This window comes from Tamandua tetradactyla, chromosome 2 (genome assembly GCF_023851605.1).
Source record: "Tamandua tetradactyla isolate mTamTet1 chromosome 2, mTamTet1.pri, whole genome shotgun sequence".
Taxonomy (NCBI): Eukaryota; Metazoa; Chordata; class Mammalia; order Pilosa; family Myrmecophagidae; genus Tamandua; species Tamandua tetradactyla.
In genome coordinates this window covers 34,675,123-34,692,753 of record NC_135328.1, presented here as the reverse complement: position 1 = coordinate 34,692,753, position 17,631 = coordinate 34,675,123, and the positions used below count along the sequence as shown (strand labels likewise).

At 38.1% G+C, this 17,631-nt stretch overlaps 1 long non-coding RNA gene across 4 annotated transcripts in view; it reads left to right on the top strand.

Annotated features, from left to right (window-relative positions):
• Positions 1-454: 454 nt before the first annotated feature.
• The window catches only part of LOC143659661 (uncharacterized), a 224,843-nt gene continuing 207,666 nt past the window's right edge, over positions 455-17,631 (top strand). For all 4 annotated transcript variants that reach the window (XR_013163630.1, XR_013163634.1, XR_013163635.1 and 1 more), the window contains exons 1-3: positions 455-772; positions 1,608-1,699; positions 2,039-2,162. This is a non-coding gene — a long non-coding RNA (uncharacterized LOC143659661). The remainder of the gene's footprint in view (positions 773-1,607; positions 1,700-2,038; positions 2,163-17,631) is intronic.

The window sequence follows — 17,631 nt, the reverse complement described above, 5'->3', positions numbered from 1 at the left end:
GTGGGAGACCCAGACTCGATTCTTGGCCCAAGCTCCTCCATAAAAATAATAATAAAATTAAAATGTAATAAAAATATTAAAAAGAACCACACCTCAATAGCAGTAGGCCTAATGTCAGAAGGGGACACCCAAGATAAATTGGGAATGCACTGAGACTGGTGTCCAGAGAGGGGAAAGAAAAGGAAAGAAAAATAAATCAAAAGAAAATAAAACGAATAAAAAACAAAAAATAAAAGATCAATAAAATATGAATATATAAAGTGTATAAATAAAAAATAAAAATAATACTCATACTACTAATAAAATATATATAGAAAAAAGTATATTTAGAAAAAGAGAAAAATAAAAAAGAAAAAAAGCGCTAGGCGGCAAGGGACTTTGAAAGCCTGTACTTACTGCTTCCCACCACCAGGTGGCGCTCCTATGCATCGCCTCCCCTCAGGCCCGCCCCTCCTCGAGCTCAGCGGCTGGGAAGATCTAGGTTTAGCGGGATCGCTGACCCAGCACTCGGGATAGGGGAGCCGTCGGAAGCGCTTGGGAGAGCAGTAGACCTGCAACGCCTGGTGCCCGGTGGACCCGCCATACACCGTGCGCGACGGGATCCACATCCGCGGCATCCGGCTGGGCGATCGTTCCCAGCGCCCGAGGGCTATGGATTTTGGCAGTTGACGACCAGGCCTGCCTCTGGGCTCCCCACGGGCGCTGCTGGCTGAGGGCGCACTCGGGGACGTTTCCCCAGGCAGCAGCTGGGGCAGGCTGGAGCGGAGGGATGGTCAGTTCCCTTTGATTTGCATCTCCCCATGCGCGGTTGTTGGGCCCCTAGTGGGGATCACAGCCGATTGGACCCACCCTACTCTCCACATCCTTATCCCCTCCTCCCCCTTCCCCCCTCCTCCCCCCAAAACCTTGGAGAGTACTGTATGATCCCTCACCCAACTGGGATGCTGTCTTGGTCATTCTCTCCCTATCCCCTATCTTGTCCCATGGAGCAGGGGTGCATTCAATCCACCACACTCCACCACATTCCAGGAGGCTTATAATCACATTATGTGTCTGACTGAAAGATTATTATGATCAAAATTAATTTTATTGTGCTTTAGTAGGCAAAACCTCGTATAATTTTAAGTATAGCCTCATAGATGGCAATGATGTTATTGTCTACACTTTTTGGCTAAGGAAACAAGGCTGAGAGAAGTTACTTTCTTGCTCTGGGCCAATAGATAGTGAGTGACATTGTCCAGACCCAATTCCAGATTTTTCTGACCCAGTGCATGGCCTATATCAAAATCAGATGATGCCTGAGCCCTCCTTACACTGGGGACTCTGAGCAGGCAGAGAGAAGCTGGTTGTCCTTAATAATTGAGACAACTGCTGTGGTGACTCTACTAGTCCAGTCTCTGCAGTCCCTGCCCAGGCTCCTGGCCAAGGTCTGGGGGCATTTGGAGGCAATTAGCCTACTACAGTGTTTATTTGGCCAGGAGCTTAAGGACTTTCTCTGAGTCCTCATGGTTGGTAAAAAGGTAACTACTGCTCATTAATGTGGAGTCAAGGTCATATCTAGTGAGCTCGCCATATTTCACTTATTCTTTTGCTCCTGGTGTCAACAGATGCAGAGACTCAGCAGAGTGGTCTGAAGGTGTTTGAGTTCACCAAGAAGTGGGACAGTTCAAAGTGAGCTGGAAATTTATCATTTACCAAGGTATAACTATATGATGATAAATTTGCATATGTGTATATATATATATATATATATATGATGGATCTGTGTGTTTTTGTGGTGCAAGTATAATATAGGTATATGCATATTTTCTTTGTTATTTCTGTGTGTGTGTGTGTATGTGCACTTACGCAGTGGTGCCTCCGATATGTAACTGACTCATAGCCTTGTTTCCCTCCCCCCTTTGACATAGCACATAAAGCTCCAAATAAGCCCCACTTCGGGAAGTGTACCACTATGTGCATGAGTGAAGCCTTTTAATCAATGTCATTGATCCCTTGGCCTGTGATCTTTCAATAATTCCCACTTTTTCACCCTCAGGCTTGACATCACAGCTAGGAGGAAACTGGAGGAAAACTGATGTGCTGCCCAAGTGGAACACAAGTTTTCTGATCTCTTCTGTAACAAGCATATGAGAGAAGGCTTGAAATCTCTACTTGGTGATGTGGGTTTGTGAAATCTCTTTCCTATGAGATACATTTTCATGTATGTGAGATGTGTGTATTTGTTGATGGCGTTTGTGTACTTGCCATTCATTTATTTTTGGGTACTGACTGTGTGATGGTTTCTCTGATGATTGGGGCTAAGTGAGTCACACACTGACCGTCTTCTGTGCTGTGTAGAGGTCTGGAAGCCCTCACCTGATGAGGGTGTGTGTGCAAGGCCAAGTGTGTTGTTTGTTGCCTAAATGTGAAACGACACATGTATGCAATTGTTGGGTTCCGTGTATGATTTGTGTGTGATGCATGTGATAATTTATTCTTTCACATATGTTGCCTCGTGTATGTCTAGACATGAGGATGTTATAGATATCTGTTATGTAATTTGCATGTGTTTCTGGGTATTTTATATTTGTTCTGCGTCTGTTCCAGTATTTGTATTTATGCGTTGTTGTGTTGATTCTTGTGTGCTGTGTTCCAATATTTGTGTGCATTATTGTGTGTTGTGTTTATATAACTTGTGGGTAATTGAATAACAGAGTTACTGTGCTGTCACAGGCGGCAAGAATTCCTAAATCAGCAAGTTAAATTTGTGTACCTGTGAGTGTTTGTGTGTGTCTAATTCATATATGTGTCTTAGATCTATTCATATTTGGGTTTTCTGGTTGAATCTTTTTTTTTTTTTTAATTTTTTTATTAATCAAAAAAAAGAAAAGAAATTAACACAACATTTAGAAATCATTCCATTCTACAAATGCACTCAGTAATTCTTAGTATCATCACATAGATGTATGATCATCATTTCTTAGTACATTTGCATCGATTTAGGAAAAGAACTACCAAAACAGCAGAAAAAGATATAGAATGTTAATATAGAGAAGAGAATTAAAATAATAATACTAATAATATATATATATATAAAAAGGAAAAAGAAAAAAACAAAAACAAAAGATACAAACACACAAACAAACAAACAAAAAACCATATTTCAGGTGCAGCTTCATTCAGTGTTCCAACCTAGTTACATTACACTTAGGTATTATTGTGCTGTCCATTTTTGAGTTTTTGTATCTAGTCCTGTTGCACAGTCTGTATCCCTTCAGCTCCAATTACCCATTATCTTACCCTGTTTCTAACTCCTGCTGGTCTCTGTTACCAATGATATATTCCAAGCTGATTCTCGAATGTTGGTTCACATCAGTGGGACCTTACAGTATTTGTCCTTTAGTTTTGGGCTAGACTCACTCAGCATAATGTTCTCTAGGTCCATCCATGTTATTACATGCTTCATAAGTTTAGTCTGTCTTAAAGCTGCATAATATTCCATCGTAGGTATACACCACAGTTTGTTTAGCCACTCGTCTGTTGATGAACATTTTGGCTGTTTCCATCTCTTTGCAATTGTAGATAATGCTGCTATAAACACTGGTGTGCAAATGTCCGTCTGTGTCTTTGCCCTTAAGTCCTTTGAGTAGATACCTAGCAGTGGTATTGCTGGGTCGTAATCCATTCTGCCATTCTATGTCTTTTGATTGGGAAATTCAGTCCATTAACTTTTAGTATTATTACTGTTTGGATAATATTTTCCTCTACCATTTTGGCTTTTGTATTATATATATCATATCTGATTTTCCTTCTTTCTACACTTTACTCCATACCTCTCTCTTCTGTCTTTTCGTATCTGACTCTAGTGCTCCCTTTAGTATTTCTTGCAGAGCTGGTCTCTTGGTCACAAATTCTCTCAGTGACTTTTTGTCTATAAATGTTTTAATTTCTCCTTCATTTTTGAAGGACAATTTTGCTGGATATAGGAGTCTTGGTTGGCAGTTTTTCTCTTTTAGTAATTTAAATATATCATCCCACTGTCTTCTAGCTTCCATGGTTTCTGCTGAGAAATCTACACATAGTCTTATTGGGTTTCCCTTGTATGTGACAGATTGTTTTTCTCTTGCTGCTTTCAAGATCCTCTCTTTCTCTTTGACCTCTGACATTCTAACTAGTAAGTGTCTTGGAGAACGCCTATTTGGGTCTATTCTCTTTGGGGTGCGCTGCACTTCTTGGATCTGTAATTTTAGGTCTTTCATAAGAGTTGGGAAATTTTCAGTGATAATTTCTTCCATTAGTTTTTCTGCTCCTTTTCCCTTCTCTTCTCCTTCTGGGACACCCACAACACGTATATTTGTGCGCTTCATATTGTCATTCAGTTCCCTGATCCCCTGCTCAAGTTTTTCCATTCTTTTCCCTATAGTTTCTTTTCTTTTTGGAATTCAGATGTTCCATCCTCCAGTTCACTAATTGTAGCTTCTGTCTCTTTAGATCTACCATTGTAGGTATCCATTGTTTTTTCCATTTTTTCTTCTTTGTCCTTCACTCCCATAAGTTCTGTGATTTGTTTTTTCAGATTTTCTATTTCTTCTTTTTGTTCAGCCCATGTCTTCTTCATGTCCTCCCTCAATTTATTGATTTGGTTTTTGAAGAGTTTTTCCATTTCTGTTCGTATATTCAGCATTAGTTGTCTCAGCTCCTGTATCTCATTTGAACTATTGGTTTGTTCCTTTGACTGGGCCATATCTTCAATTTTCCGAGCGTCATCCATTATTTTCTGCTGGTGTCTGGGCATTTGATCAGATTTCCCTGGGTGTGGGACCCAGCTGGTTGAAAGCTTTTTCTGTGAAATCTCTGGGCTCTGTTTTTCTTTTCCTGCCCAGTAGGTGGTGCTCGTGGCGCTCGTCTGTCTGCACGGCAGTCGGCCCGGGAAACCGCGCGTAGAGGCGGGGGTCGCTGGCCGCCGCGGCTTGGGAGAGTGCTGGTCCTAATTGCCCAGCTGGCCCGAAATGCCAAGTGTGACGGGAGGGCCCCGCTATCCAACGTTCCCAGTCAGACCGGGGAGCCACGTGCGTGGAGGGGACCCCAGTCGCCAGCCGCCCCGGCCGGGAAAACGCGCGCCCCTCGGGTATCTCACCGCAGCAGATTCTCCCTGCCCGTTCAGCTGTTCCAGAATGGGGTACGCTGTCTTTTTGGTCTCTGTGGTGACTCCGGGAGCTGTTTCGTATTGTTTCTGTTTCTTTAGTTGCTTTTCTGGAGGAGGAACTAAGACCCGCGCGTCTTACTAAGCCGCCATCTTCTCCGGAAGTGTCTGGTTGAATCTTATAAAAAATATTTCTTGAATTCTCTTTTAATAGTGGCCACTTTTCTTCCAAGGGCACACGGGCTCCTGTGCCTTCCACAGTGGACAAGGCTTATATTCTCAGAGTCTGCGGTATGTCAAACTCGGGCCCAATATTCTTCCAGCCCTTACAAGCTTTGTAACCTTAGGGAGTGACATCAACTCTCTTAGATTCAGTTTCTTTATTGGTAAAATAGGGACAGCTATTTCTAACTCAAAATGCTCTCCGAGTATTAGATGAGGAAACACATGGAAATTACTCAGCACAGGGGCTGGTACACAGACATAAAGACTTTGCATTTCTTGTTCTCTAGTCAGGGCTTAGTGTATTGTATTAGTGTTAGGGTTCTCTAGAGAAACAGAATCAACAGGAAATATTCATAAATACAAAGTTTATAAAAGTGTCTCACATAACTGTGGGAATGCAGAACCCAAAATCTGTAGGGTAGGCTGTGAAGTTGACGATTCTGATGGAGGGTCTGGACAAATTCCACAGGAGAGACTCGCCAGCCAAAGCAGGAAGAGAGCCTGCCTCTTCTGAATCCTCTTTAAAAGGCTCCCAGTGATTAGATTAAGCATCACTCATTGCAGAAGACACTTCCTTTGGCTGATTACAAAAGAAATCAGCTGTGGATGTAGCCGATGTAATCATGATTTAATTCTATGAAATATCCTCATAGCAACAGACAGGCCAGCACTTGCCCAACCAGACAAACAGGCACCACCACCAGGCTAAGTTGACACATGAACCTGACCATAACATATATTATCTGGAATAAGGCTGTTATTCAATAAAGCTACATATTATCACTAATACAGCTATAATAAAATAGATAGACATTAACAAGTGTTGGTAAAGATGTAGAGAAATTGGAATCCTTAAACAATTGTGGTGGGCTTGTAATAATTTGGAAAACATTTTGGCAGTTTCTTAAAATGTTAAACACAGACTTATCATAAGACCCAGCAATTATACTTCTAGGAACCTACACAAGAGAAATGAAAACATGGACTTCATCAAGACATGTATGCCAGTGTTCATAGATGCATTATTAGAATAGTAAATTGGAAACAATTAAAATGTCCATGGCCAGATAAATGAATTAACAAAATAAGATATATCCCTAAAATGGAATACCATTCACCAATAGAAAGTAATGGACTTCTATAGAAAAAAATCTTATCTCTTACTTTCTAATTGTCAGACTTTGTAAAGTTTATTTCATGACTTTGTAAAATTTTATTGGAGGTATATAAGTTTATATGTGGAATGATTTGAGTTAATTATAATTAAGGTTAACAGTAATGGCCATCATTTGTGTCAGGCACGTGCTAACAATCTCTGTAAATCCCATAATAAGGTATGCGCTGCTATTATAGTTGTTTTACATATTAGGAAAGTTAGGTTTCTAGATGTAAGTGATTTGCTCAAGGTCATTAAAAAATTGAATAGTGATCGGGATTTGAACCCCAAGCTGCCTCACTGTGAATCCCATGCTCTCAACCTTTTGCTACACATCCTTATGTTTTGGTAAAACTATCATACATGTTTTGTCTGTCACAATCATGCATAGGATGGTTTTCCCGATGTGGATAATTTTCTATATGCATATTTTAACCCCATTATTGACAGGATTTCTTCTTCCATGTCAGAAATTGATCCTTGCTCCTGTTGTAAGAAAAGTGACCTCTCTGTGTTGTACAGACGCAGGTTTTAGAAACGTTGAATATCTATGATTGACAGGCAGCCATCAGGTGAGAAAAATCACAGTGCATCGCTGGGGTGTGTCTGGCATGTGGAGTTCTGGTGATGCACTGGACTGCAGGCTGAGGATGGCGCTTGTCTTCTGTTACCTCCTCTCCAGCAGGTGAGATGCCACATCTGAAAAGCAGCTTGTCTAACGCAGATCAGTATTCAAAAATAAGTCACTCATGAAACAGCTGCCTGGGGAATGTGGAATACAAAAAATGAGTGTGGATTTGTGTTCATTCAGTGAGAGCAGGTGTTCCAGGTTGGAGAGATGAGGATCACCCATGTAGATAGCTAGGATAAAGGAAAGTGGTTTTGGACATTGGAATCAAGAGCAGTTATTCGAAAAGCAATGTAGGAGTCTGGGAATAGAATATTTTCTTTTCTGTTGGTGAGGTTTTACTTCTTCCAAAAAATGTGCTGTGAGCATCAGTTTATGTAGAGGTCAAACTGGACTGACCTAACCTCAAAGCTGAATAGAGGTTTCAGTTGGACCTTGTGACTTCTTAATGATATATTTGAAACTATCTAGGATAAAAGAGTAAGTGCCAAACTGTTGGTGTGACCAAGCAGACGCTGGCTTACTGAAGCTCACCTCACATCCAGAGGCATTTCTTTCTTTCACAGTTTCTCTAGAAGTTGATCTTTCTTCTGCATCACATCTGCTAATTAGTTCCAAGTCCACGTCTTAGTCAAAGCTCAGCTTCCCCAAGTGTCATCCCTGAACTTCTGGGCTGATTAACAGGAAGAGGAGCAGGAATGAGTACACATCTCTAGAGGGATAGTAACACATTTCCCTGCTCCAGCCTCAAACCCTTGTATCTTTCCTAACCTCTGGCTCCCAGCATGACCCTGCTCTTCCCAGCAACACATCTCAGAAGACAGACATGCTGCAACTCATGTGACAAGGACTGTCTTGGTTGTGGCAACCTTGTCAGCTTCTCGTGGGTTTGAGCTTTGTTCCCCTGGCCCCTGGGGTCCTTGCTGAACTGAGGGAGCTGTGGTGTGCTGACCCCTCAGGGGAGCTTGTCCTGTTAAACCCTGTTAATCCTCCAAGCAGAAATGGGCATCACAGTTCGCAGAGCTGATTCAAGGACCATGAGACCCCTGAGGTTTCTCACCTAAGGTGCTCGGACTGTTCTCACAGACTCTTCATTTCATCTCAGGGCTGCTTCAGTTTCTCTACTATGGCTCATCAAAGTGGAGAAATATGTTTGTGGGTGAATGTTTTCACGTCTGGTCATTCACGTGTGGATAGAGGTATATTATGGAGTTTGCCAAATCTGTTCTAGTTTGCAAGCTGCTGGAATGCGATATACCAGAAATGGAACAGCTTTTAAAAAGGGAGATTTGTTAAGTTGCTAGTTTATAGTTCTAAGGCCATGAAAATATCCAAATTAAAGCAAGGCTATAAAAATGTCCTATCTAAGGCACCGGGGAAAGATACTTTGGTTCAAGAAGGTTGATGACGTTCAGGGTTTCTCTCTGAACTGTAAAGGCATGTGGTGAACATGGCAGCATCTGCTAACTTTCTCTCCAGGCTTCTTGTTTCATAAAACTCCCCCAGGGTGTCTTCCTTCTTCACCGCCAAAGGTCTTTGGCTGAGTGGGCTCTGCAGCTTTTTCCAAAAGTTTCCTCTTTTAAAGGATTCCAGTAAATAATTAAGACCCATCTGGAATGGGTGGAGCCAATAGCTATCTAATCAAAGGTTAATACCCATAATTTGGTGTCACATTTCTGTGGAAATAATCTAATCAAGTTTTCAACCTAGAGTGCTGAATAGGGATTAAAAAAAGGCCGCCTCCACAAAATGGGTCAGGATTAAAACACGGTTTATCTACGTTACATAATCCTTTCAAACTGGCGCAATAGGTCATCAAGGAGGAGACGTGGATTAAAGTTTTCTACATGGTTAGTCTTAGTTTGTACATGATGAAAGCACAGGGTCAGGCAAAATTTATTGTTATATATAGGAAGAGGCTTTAGAAAGATAATGTAAGCATTTCCATCATTTAGGCCCAAGGCAGTGTTTTGAGTGTTAATCCTGAGGAAAAGAGATATTTATAGGATGCTGGTCTTGCCACTTAGTAGTTGTTTATGTATGTTGTTGTTATATATACTTAACATCACTTTAACCATTTTTAAATGTAACAGTGACAATGTTGTATCAGATTCATTACTATCTATTTCCAGAACATTTGCAATACCCCAAAGAGTGACTTGTACCAATTAAGCATTAATTCCTCATTCTCTTCTTCCCCAGTTCCTGGAACAACTATTCTGCTTTCTATCTCCATTTATCTTCTTATTCTAAATACTTCATATAAATGAAATCGTACAAAATTTTTCCTTTCCTGTCTGGAGTATTTCATGTGACATAATGCTTTTAGCCTTCATCCATGTACAGAAATTCACTTCTTTCATGTCTAAATAACATTTCATTGTGTGTATATTATATGTGTGCTTTGCTTATCTATTCACCTGTTGATGGTACTTGGGTGGTTTCTACTTTTGGCTGTTGTGATAATGCTGCTATGAACATGAGTGTACATATGTCTGTTTGAGTCACTGTTTCAAGTTCTTTGGCATACATACCTACAAGTGAGATTGCCGAGTCATATGGTAATTCTTACGTAGCATTCTGTGGGATAGCCAAACTATTTTCCACAGTGGCTGCACCATTTTACATTCCTACCAGCAATGTACTACAGTTCCTATTCCTCCCTATCCTTGTCAACATTGTTCATTTCAATTTTTTAAAAATAAAAACCATCCTAGTGTGTGTTTAGTGGTATCTCATTGTGGTTTTTTTTTTCGTGATTCAAAACAAAGTACTGTGCAAATTTATTGACTTCAATCATTCTTAGTCAAGATTTAAGCAAAGTAAACAGACAATAGAACTGTGATACAAATAAGCAATGGATTAACATTAGATAGCAACCCTATTTTACTATGAATTTTCAGTCCAAAAATTTTATTCCCAAATAAAATTGAACAATGATCCTCTACTGAGACATGTGACTACAAAATATACACAAAAATTATAAAACTACTCTTTTTAACAATAAACATTCATTCAATGAAAGTTTTGAAATTTTTTATTAATGTCAATAAGAAACCATACCTTTTGAAAATTAGTATTAATCAAGTGTAACTTTGTGAAAATCTGGACAGCACTTATAAATGACTAAAGAGCACTGAATTCAATTTTTAAAGACTTACAGTAAAATACTTTGGTTCCCAAAAGGCGCTCTAAAAGGAATTTTTTTTCAAACGCCTGACATTAATTCATTTCTTTTTCCTCCAAAATCCAAGTATGGATTGTTTAGTTTTCTCCCTAGTCATGTGGCATACCAAAAGCTAGAAACACACTTGAAAATACTAAATGAGCATATTAAAAATTATGCAAACAATAAATTTCTTAAAGTACTAAAGCCACAACAGAGAAAAACCTATTTTCAAAACTTAAAGTTTAGTAGCTCGTATTAAAAGAACACTCAGTAAAGAATATAACCAGTAATGCTTTTCACAATTATTGCAAAAAAGAGTCAATGAGATACCAAAAATTGACAAACTGATTTGTAAATATTTCAACATTGGTTAAGTAGATGCAAATATATAATGAAACCTGTTATGGATGGCATCTGATTATTTTTTGTAGCAATAAAATTCAAATAATTTTACCTCGTAAAGTCCCAGATTATGATTGTATATACACAAACCCAAAATTCAATTTGAGAGAAATGAGAAGCCAACTTGGGATCTGTTTATTCTTACAACGGTGCCTGAGTGCCTTTCACCCTGACCCCGACTGATTACTGGTCTGTATAACGTAACCACCTCATGTCCAGGAGAGGGCATTTTTATTCTTTCCCATACCCTCTACTCTCATTAGCACCAATGGCGTGGCATTTGGATTCACTGATTACAAATTAAGTGCTAGGGCATATTTTTAAAAAGAGAAGGCTTGTAACAATCTATTCCAAAACAGAAAACCGGGAGCCGCATGTGTCCCCACAAAATAGCATCACTGTTGAATTGTTAGCTGTACATATTGATAAGGTTATAAATGCATAATAATTCTAACTAGTTTTAAAGATGAATATTTTATTAATCTTGAAATATTTTTACTATAAAAAATGCATGGTATTTGTTATCTCCATTGCTTACTTCGAGCCACCGATAAGTACATGTTTACATTGTTAGTCCCATCACCCTATGTCAAGGAAGTGATTCAGTACAAGTTTCCAATTAACAAAGAATATATTAAAAAATTTTACATTCTTTCCACAACTGTTTTAAAAAAAAAGCAGGCATCCCGAAAACTGGAATACTTCCAAGGAATAGTGAGCTTTCTATATTTTCAAAAATTGATTACAATCAGAAAAGAAGACACAATAACACATTTACTAGCTAAATAAGGAGGTGCAATAATGAAAGACCAACTTGTGTTACACTACTTCCCTACTGGCTGAGATAAACATTCTTTAAAAAGCTGTTTACTGTATACAGCAATTAACACGTCTTGCATTATTTTACTTCTTAATATTTAAAATGGCTACATGAATGGAAGTTTATTGTCTGACCACCAAAATAAACTCTTTCAGCCTAATGCTCTTATGGTACGGTGCAAAAAGTAATAGAAAAACCAGAATTGCATTATAAATGTTTTTGGTTTAAAATTTTATTTGCTATCTTATATTCCTTGCCTAGATAAAAATGTGAACTAACAAGACAAAACACTGGTAATTTTTAAAATCTAAAGATACACAGAATCTATATGTAGATGAAAAATATTTTTTGATGATTCACAATATTAAAAAATCTTCAAAAATGTAGCATAAAGGTTCAAGTCCTGGATACTGGATTTTTCTGCCCAGATACTGCGTACCATGGGCTCATTACACATACCCTGACAGCCATGTATGGGGTGATACCTCCCATTGTGGTTTTGATTTGCATTTCCTTAATGATGAATGATGGTGAGCATCTTTTTATGTACTTATTGACCAGGTGGATATCTTTTTGGAGAAATATATATTTAAATCCTTTGCCCACTTTTAATTGGGTTGTTTGTCTTTTGTTGTTTATTTGTATGTGTTCTTTAGATATTCTGGACTGTAAACCTTATCAGATATGTGGTTTCTAAATCTTCTATCCCATTCTACAAATGTTATTTTCACTATCTTGATACTAACTTTTGAAAAGTTTTAAGTTTTGATGAAGTAAAATTTGTCTATTTTTTTCCTTTTTCTCATGCTTTTGGTGTAAACTCTAAGACTCCTCTATTGCCTAATGTAAGTTCTTGAATATATTCCCAAATGTTTTCTTCTAAGAGTTTTATATATTTGCTCTTATATTTAGAGCATTGATTCATTTTGAGATGATTTTTGTATATGGTGAGATATAAGGGTCTAAATTTATGCTTTTGTATGTGGATTTCCAATTGTCTCAGCACCATTTGTTGACAAGATTATTTTTTCCCCATTGATTGGATGTGGTGCCCTTATAGAAAAATCATCTGGCCAAGTATAGAAGACTTGAACACACCACTCTCAATAATTGATAGAACATGTAGGTAAAGATAAATAAGGAAATATAAGACTTGAACAATACTATAATTCAACTAGATATAATGATATATACACAACACTTCGCCTAACAACAACAGAATGTAGGTTCTTATAAATTACATATGGATTATTCTCCAGGATAGATCGCATGTTAGGTCACAAAAGAAATCTCAAAAAAAAAAAATTGAAATCCTACAGTATATCATCCCTTCATTGAATCACATCTTCAAACTTCCTATTTAGATGAAGCTAAGTTGAAACAGGGTCTACCTTAATCCATATGTTTGAAGTCCCTAAAAGCTAACCAGAGACACAAGCAAGAGAACTAGAAGTCAGAAGTCAGAAGAAGCCAGGAATGAGAAAAAGGCAGATCACCTTGTGACAGAGGCAGATGTGTATGTCAACGATTATGGCAAGTCAGCACCATCAAGCTAAGGACTCTGGGAGAAAGCATGGCTTATTGAAACCCTGATGCAGGACTACTAGTCTCCAAAATCATGTGATAATAAATTCTTGTTATCTAAACCAAATCATTGCCTGTTATTTTTCATAGAAGCCCTGGTAAACTAACACAGTATCTAAAGTGGTTCTTATGGAAACCATATATATAGATGGATCACTTTTTTTAAAAAATCAAATCTGTCATTTCTCATCTTTTAATTTTTTTTATCTATTAATTTAATAGGGGTATTTTATCCATTTACGTTTAAGAAAATCACTGAAAAGGAAGCATTTTCTTTAAACTTTTAGGTATTTCTTTTCTGTATGCCTTACATGTTTTCTCCATTACTGCAGTTATTTGTATTTAGTTGATTTTTCAGATTGTAACATTTTGATTGCATTCTTCTGTCCTTTTCTCTATATTTTTAAGTTATTTTCTTAGTGGTTACTTTTGTGATTGCAATTAATATCTTAAAGGAATAGCAATGTAGTTTGAATAATACCATTTTAATTTCAGTAGTATCCAAGTACTCTATCCTATGCATCTGTTTCCTCTCCTTTATATTATTACTATTTCAGATTACATCTTTATGCATTGTGTGCTCATTAACACAGATTTCAATTATTGTGGAATACACTGATTTTTTAAATCATGTAGGGAAAAAAGCAGATATAGACCAAAATACATACAGGATTTTATATTTACCTATCTAGTTTCTGTTACCAATGTTCCTTATTTCTTCTCATGGCTTCAAGCTACTGTCCTTTTATTTCAGCCTATAGGACTCCTGTTAGCATATCTTGTAGAGCCAGTCTATTGGTAATGAGCGCCATGAATTTTTGTTTATTTGTAAATGTCTTAATTTATCTTTTTATCTTGGAAGATTGTTTTCTCAGATATAGAATACATTTTTGATGTTTTTTCCTTTAAGACTTTAAATATAATATACCACTGTTTTCTGGCCTCCATGGTTGCAGATGAGAAATTGGCTTCTTGAATGTGTACATACAGCTTTCATCAGATTTAAGAATTTTTTTTGGCAATTATGTATTTGAATAGTTTTTTCTGCTCCTTTGTCACTCTCTCTTCTCCTTCTGGAACTCCCGCGGTGTGTATGTTGGCACACTTTGTGATGTCCCACAGGTCCTTCAGTTTCTGTTCATTCTTCTTCAATTTGGTTTTCTTTTTTGCTCTGCACTGTGATAATTTCAATGTTATGATTATTACCTTAAAGTTTACTGATCCTTTCTTTTACTTGATCAAATCTGCTGAATCCCTCTAGTGAGTTTTTCATTTCATCTATTTTGCTTTTCAGCTCCAGTTTCTGTTTGTTTCCTTTCTATAATTTCCTTCTCTTTATTTTGTTCAGACAGTGTTTTCCTAATTTCCTTTATTTTTTTTGGTCCGTTGTTTGCCTTAGCTCTTTGAACATATTTAAGAATGTTATTTTAACATCTTTAGCTAATAATTCTAATGTATCAATTTTCCCTCAGACTCATTTCCTTTCCTGTGAATGGGTCATACATTCCCTTTCTTCGTGTGTTTTATAATTTTGTTGTGTTGGTAACTGGACATTCTGAGTATTTGTTGTTTCACTCTGGAAATATAACTCTCCCACTCTGGGATTACTAGTTGGCATCAAACATTTGTAATATTTCCAAACTGTTTTCGCTCCCAAATGAGGAAAAGAAAAAAAATTGGGTACTGTCTCTTAAAGACTCCTTAGTTGCTTTAGCCTTCAGGGCTTGAAACAAAGAGGTCATCCTCCCTGCTGGTCCTTCAGTGATCAAAAGTATTGATCAGCAATCTGACCACCTCCTTAGATTTTGGAGGACAAGGTCCATTTTGTTCCCCTTGGCACCAACAAGTTGCACCAGGAATGTGGACTGAGACCCAAGGTGCCTGCCACATGGTTGTGGGTTGGGGGTTGTAGCTACTACAGGGAAGGTGAAATTCAACAGGATTTACCAAAATTTAGCGGCTTCTTCATCCTGCTCTTCTCTGGGAGCTGCAGGTGTTCACTAGATTCCAGAATTCCAAAATGGGCTCCTGCCAGTTCACTAACGTGTTTTGGCGTCTGCACCGTTTCCTGGAGCTTCCCCTTCCACCATCTTCCTGCAATCCTCTTACTAGTTGCTTTTAGCAAATTGATTAACCTCCATAAGCCTTAGTTCCTTCATCTGAAAAACAAGAATAACAGCTATTCCTGGTATTGAGACCAGAGAGAAAACTTTAATTTGGATTTTTATATAGAGGGCATTATGGTGAACAACATCCACAATGTCTCATAGAAAATGCAAGTACTTTCCGCTATATTCCTCAATATAAAACACTGTCTACACAAAACATCTGTGATTTTTCCCCCTTACTCTTGAGCTTCTTTCCTTTTGTTTTAAACTTTTTTATTGTATGATATAACATATATACAAAGCAAAGAAAGAAAAAAGCAATAGTTTTCATAGCACTCTTCAACAAGTAGTTAGAGGACACATCCCAGAGTCTGTCATGGGCTACCATATGATCCACTCCAATTTTCCTTCTAGCTGCTCCAGAATATAGGAGGCTAGAAGGCTTAATTTTTTTTATCATCACAATAGTTTTTTTCCTTCTTTTTTGGGTGCAAAATATCATATATACACAAAAAAGCAATAAATTTCAAAGCACAGCACCACAACGAGTTGTAGAACATATTTCAGAGTTTGAAATGGGTTAAAATTCCACAATTTTAGGTTTTTACTTCTACCTGCTTTAAGATACTGGAGACTAAGAGAGATATCAGTTTAATGATTCAGCATTCATATTCATTTGTTAAATCCTATCTTCATGGCATAATTTCACCATCATCTTTGATCTTTCAGTCCCTCTCTTTAGGGGTGTTTGGGTTATGGCCATTCTAACTTTTTCACATTGGAATGGTCTGTCAGTAATATGGGGTAGGGAGATGGAACTACCTGATGTTCTGGAGAGGCTGGGCCCTCTATGTTTCAAGACTTATCTGGACCAGGAACCCATCTGAATGTTGTAGGTTTCTGAAAGTTGCTCTAGTGCATGGAACCCTTGTGGAATTTTAGATATTGCACTAGTTATTCTTTAGGATTGGTTCTGGTTGGGGTTTGGCAGGTTGTGATAGGTAACAATGTCTAACTGAAGCTTGCATAAGAGCAACCTCCAGAGTAGCCTCTCAACTCTATTTGAACTCTCTCTGCCTCTGATACTTTTTTAGTTACACTACTTTTCCCCATTTTGGTCAGGATGGGATTGTTGATCCCATGGTGCCAGGGTCAGATTCATCCCAGGGAGTCATCTCCCACATCACCAGGGAGACTTTCATCCCTGGATATCATATCCCATGTAGGGAAGAGGGCAAGGATTTCACTTGCAGAGTCGGGCTTAGAGAGAGTGAGGTCACATCTGAGCAACAGCAGAGGTCCTTCAAAAGTAACTCTTAGGCATGCCTATAGGTAGTCTAAGCTTCTCCGCTACCTATATAAGCTTCACATAAGTAAGCCTCAGGATCGAGGGCATGGTCTATTGATTTGGGTGTCCCTAAAGTTTGACACAGTATCAGGGGATTCCCTGATGGGAAGGTTTAATAGTTCCATAGTCTTTCTCCCATCCGTCAAGGGACTTTACCAATACTTTTTGATTTTTTGCTTAATATACTCTAAGATGTATCTGGGCAATACAGTAATCTATACAGGATTAAAAGACCTCTTTCTTATTCTGGGGTCCCTGTGTTTTAATTGTTCAAATAAAATATAGTGCCCAAAGTCCACAGTCCATTAACATTCTAAATTTTAGATAATATCATTGGTCCCAAGAGAAAGAAAACCAATAAACACACCCTTGCCAAATAGGAAATCTAAACCTCCTCTTAACACTTGTCCCTCCCCCCATTATTTACCTCTGCTGTTGCTGTGGTAGTGCTGATGTTATCCTTTTGAACATAGCCCATAGCATGCAATGCGGTTTCCCCCCTGGACCCTGGACTTAAACACTCTTTGTACATGAATTGTATCTTTGAAGTAATTCTTGCAAGAACTAATTTTCATATTTCTAGTGTTAATCATAGGTCTATACAACCCCTTTCAATCTTGTTCATCTTCAACATGGAAATATTACTTATAGACCCACTAGAGAGTCACCTTCACATCTATCTATTCCCTTACGTTGAAGTTCAACCTCATTAGCTGACGCTTCACCCATCTTTAGCTTCTGTGTATCTCTAAGTCCCCTATATTCTGTATTATAAGCCTCTGATTATACCTTTATGCAATTCATAAAAGTGGGATCATACAGTATCTATCCTTTTGTGTCTGGCTTATTTCACTCAGCATTATGTCCTCAAGACTCATCCATCTTGTCATGTGCTTCAGGATGTCATTTTGTCTTACTGTTGCATAATATTCCATCATATGTATATACCACACTTTGTTGATCCACTCCTCTGTTGATGGGCATTGGTTTCTTTCTATCTTTTGGTGATTGTAAATAATGCTGTTATAAACATTGGTGTGCAAATGTCTGTTTGTGTCATTGCTTT